Raw genomic sequence first — 4,780 nt, 5'->3', positions numbered from 1 at the left:
TTTTTATTTTTTGGGCAAATTACAGAAATCACATACTTTTAAGGCAAAATTACAATCTATCCTTTAAAAGTTTATAAGATACATTACATTTTATACATGATACACTAATATGATGTACATTTTATACATGATACACTAATCTGATGCGCGAGATACAATAATATATGCGCTAATACATTAATCTGATGCGCGAGATACATTAATCTAATGCGCGAAAATGAGGAATTTTGGAGATTTGTAAAACTTATAGAGGATAATGGTAATAAATAAACTAAAATGTGGGATTTCTGTAATTTTTCCTTATTTTTTCTGTAACACAGTGGGCTTAAGTTTCAAATTATTGAATGATACAATAATATAAGCGCTGATACATTAATCTGATGCGCGAGATACATTAATCTAATGCGCGAAAATGAGGAATTTTGGAGATTTGTAAAACTTATAGAGGATAATGGTAATAAATAAACTAAAATGTGGGATTTCTGTAATTTTTCCTTATTTTTTCTGTAACACAGTGGGCTTAAGTTTCAAATTATTGAATTTAATCCACTAAGCTAACATGGACATAATTTAAATAGTAGCCTCAAAATGGGTCATTTTTTTTGCGAAATGCCTACTCTTTTAAGTTTTGTAATAGCCCAAATGAAAAATGTAGGACCAACTTTATATTGTTCAGACCAAATCTTATTTATGAGATAGCAATAAAATTTAGATAGATTTTGTTTTATGACACTCTTAAAATATTTCCTATTTAATAAACCACGGCTAGTAATTTAATCAAATGGTTATGTTAAGTGATCAACCTGCCTAACAGTTCTTAGAAAAATGACATTATTGTTTATTTCCTTCTTGATAATGTTGTTTGTTTATACCTAATCAACTAGACAAAGAAACTTACACTTATATTTAGCAGCCTAATACAATTACTAGATTTATTTATATATTTATGGTCCAACAGAAATAAAAGGATTGGTTCCATATTTTGGTGCAAGTCAACTAATTCTCAACCATTATAGAGTGAAAAAGACATCTTCTCTAAGCAAATCCAATATGGAAATTTTTGTTTTCTTTTGGATTAGTCAATTCAATATTGTGAAAGTTTTTAGTGGAAAAAAACAAACTACTCGCCCCACAATCAAGGGCAGAGCTAGAAGTCTGAGTACGAACTTTTAGAACTCAATAACTTTTTATCAAATAGTATATTTGTATCAAGAAGTTTATTAAACATGTACAAATATTAAGTTTGGAACCCATTTATTAACACTTGAAATCGTAATTATAAAATTCAGAATTCATAAAATTAAAATTTTGGTTTTGCCTCTGCACACAATTAATTGTCACTCAATAGACTAAGTTCCATTTGGTGCTATCACATTATTTTTCAATTTTGGTGCTTTTCCTAGTTAGGTCATTTGGAGATTTTAGTGTTATTCTACCTTCCAAACAAGCACTAATGATGCCAATTAAGAAAAAATGAAGAAGGGTTCTCTTTCTTTTTTGTCCTTAAAAAAGAAGAATTAATGTAAATAACTGTCTAAAAAGTATTAGAAGGGTGTAATATATTTATAATTTATATATAATATGTGTATAATTATATATAATCAATATGTAATTTATGTATATCGGTTTTTAAAAAAAGTAAATAGTAAATCCTGATATTTGTATAAAGATCGTATGCAATAATTTACATGTTTATTGACTCAGTTTGTTCCCCAATTTCTACTCCACCTAATTATATCATAATTTTACCAAGTCATGTAAGGCTTAGAAAATATTACCTTTAGCCAAGGCAATAGATGCTTTATGAGTAATTGTCTAATTTGCAATTGACTTTTGAATTAATTGAAGTCTTAAACACACGGTAAACCAAAAATACACTTTTTTTTTTTTTTTTGGATATTTTAAGTTGAGACTGAGTAAATCTCAAGAAAAGTTCTAAAAAACGTATAATTTTTGGTGGGTCTGAAAATAAAACAGTTAATTGGGGATAATTACTCTTTATATTTGGAAAATAACTAAATAAAAATCTTAATTTCTTTTTAAGTCACACAACACATATGAGCTAGAAGAAATTTCATTTATTTTAGTACATTCTCCTGGATTAGCAAATCATTATCGTGGTTGGGACCTAGAAAATCTGAATATTGATTCGTCTCTATCCAAATATGTTTAATGTTAGGTTTTATTTGCTTCTAACAAATATTTAAATTGTTCAATTATTACTCTAAGAAAATAATATTGTATGTCATCTTCTTTGATAAACTTGGCAACATACGAATAATATAATGTGTATATCCCTCTTTTTTTTATTACTAATTTTAGCCCATGACATTCATTTTTCGTCCCCACGACAATTGAAATAACGTAATTCATTACGTATAATAAAACAATTTGCATATCAAAAGACTTCTCAATTTTTTATTTTTAATTAAACAAATAGTTCTTTTTTTTGGGACCGGAAAATGAAAATGTGTGTGCTAGTCAAATCAATTTTTATTTTTTTATTTCCCACCAGATGTTTGAAGTCCGTATTGGAACCCCAACTAATTGCGCACTGCAGTCTGCAAGGTCCATTCGAGGGGTGACTCTCCCAATAAGATTTTCTTCATATTCAAGGCTCGAAATTTGAAATCTCTAATTAAGGAGGAAGCAGTCTAATTAGCACCACAATCCGTATCGGTCAAATCAAATGTTTAATAACCCATTACAAGAATAGCACCAGTAATATCCATTACAAAATACTCCCTCCGTCCGCTTTTAATTGTCATGGTTTTCTTTTTTAGAGTCAAACTATAAAAACTTTGACTAACATTTTACGGTGTATTTTTCGTCATATTGATATGCAAGAAATTGCAATTTAATTTATAGTACTTTTAGTACTATAGTTTTTGAATATCTAAGTTTTATGTTTAAAATATCGAATTAATGTAATCTAATTTAGTTTTGAAAATTAGTCAAATTGACTTTTGAATAGCAGAACATGACAAATAAAAGTGGACGGAGGTAGTAGTTGGTAGAATTTAGAAGTTTTTATCACGTTTCAACGACTAATGGAATGTCACGATAGAGGTTTCATTGACTTTTTACTAGTTCAACATTCTAGGTAGGTAGTATTTTTTTTGTTTTTGTTTGTAAAAACAATAATTCAACATATTGTTCTTATTAAAATTCTTATGCAATTAGGTACAATATTTTAATGTTCTTAGCAACTACAGTACTTTAGACAAATAACATGTATAATATTGGCAAAACATGGAAGATATGTATGGTATTTAAACTTAAAGGCATAAAATTTAGATTGTAGTGACACATTTTAAAATTATACAAGTCTAGACACAGAATTAAAGAGATCAATATCATAGCCAGGTTGTGCTATTATATTTGGTATTATAGCTAGAGATTAATATCGATGACAAGTATAGTTAATTAAAAATAGACACAGGAAGTAGCATCTAGTTAAATTTTTGTTATGTGTACTTACAAATTACAATATTTACATCATTTAATGGAGAAAACGAACTTAATTTCATTGCTTGTGCCTTAAATTAAGCAGCTGAATTTGAGGCAAATTTAATTGTTACACTCACTGATCACATGAAATTAAAGACACTACTTAATGAATCTCTCATGGAAGTGAAGTACAAGAAATCTTAGACAAGGGTCTTAATATCCCCATGTGCATTTGTTCTTTTCTTCACAATTTAGTAGACAATATGCTTTTGAGTTTTTCCCCTTACCCACGTTTAGAGTAAATCTTCAATTTGCATTTTGATTATTATGTTCCTTAATTATCTATCTATTTATCCTTAATTATTAAAGTTAATTTTGAATGTCAAAGACTTGTTTATGATGTATTATTTATTTGAAATGCAACATCTCGCTACAATATGTAGTTCGTTGATTTTAATGAATCAAAGGATATTGTTGATGAAAATGATCTTATATTGGATCAGGATGAGAATCTTGTGCTCTTTATAATATTTGGACAATTCAAAACCTTTGAGTTAGTTTTTGAAAAGCGAGTTAGACTCAAGATTTAATTTAATACATGATATCAAAATCAAACACATTAGGTCCAGTACGTGGGGCCTTGGACCATGTGGGGGTTGTAAGTATATGCCCGGTCCTTGAATGTCACACTCCATACCATATAGTGAAACTCCGAATAAAGAATGTCCGGATTGAGGCGAGAATCGTGAGCTCTTTAATTATAAGATTTGGACAATTTTCTTTTTATTTTGAACTAGCTTTTAAACGTGAATTGTGCCTTAAAACTTAATTTGACAAGTAATACAATATGATGTGCCATATTATCCCCAACGTCCTTATGTGAGCAATGACTTGTGCCTAGTGGGTTTTTATTGAGTATTAATTACTGTATATAGAAACTAACTCTGATCAGTATATATAAATTATCAAAACAAAATGCAAGATACAAACTAAATTATCAATATATAAATTTATTGGTGCTTATTAAATTAAACCGTCATTTAATTAATGAATTAAAGTATTCAAAGTTTATGTTAACTATGAGAACAAAGTCTCACATAGATGGTAAAGAGCATTTCGATGCATAAAGTATTTTGTGTTAGCAAAATTTAAAGAAGGGCCGTATTTTAAAGAATGTGGTGTAGACTATCTACCTAATCCAAACATTAGTGATTAGTGACTACTTTCACAGATTAAAGACTATAGGTCACACAAAGATAACTTTATTGTTGCTTCAAGATTCTTCTAAAAAAAAGTCTCCTGTTGATAGTATGAAAAAACCCAAACAATA

This window comes from Solanum tuberosum, unplaced genomic scaffold, assembly GCF_000226075.1.
Source record: "Solanum tuberosum cultivar DM 1-3 516 R44 unplaced genomic scaffold, SolTub_3.0 scf00404, whole genome shotgun sequence".
Lineage (NCBI taxonomy): Eukaryota > Viridiplantae > Streptophyta > Magnoliopsida > Solanales > Solanaceae > Solanum > Solanum tuberosum.
The sequence above is the reverse complement of the archived record's forward strand: the minus strand, read 5'-3'. Positions refer to the sequence as shown.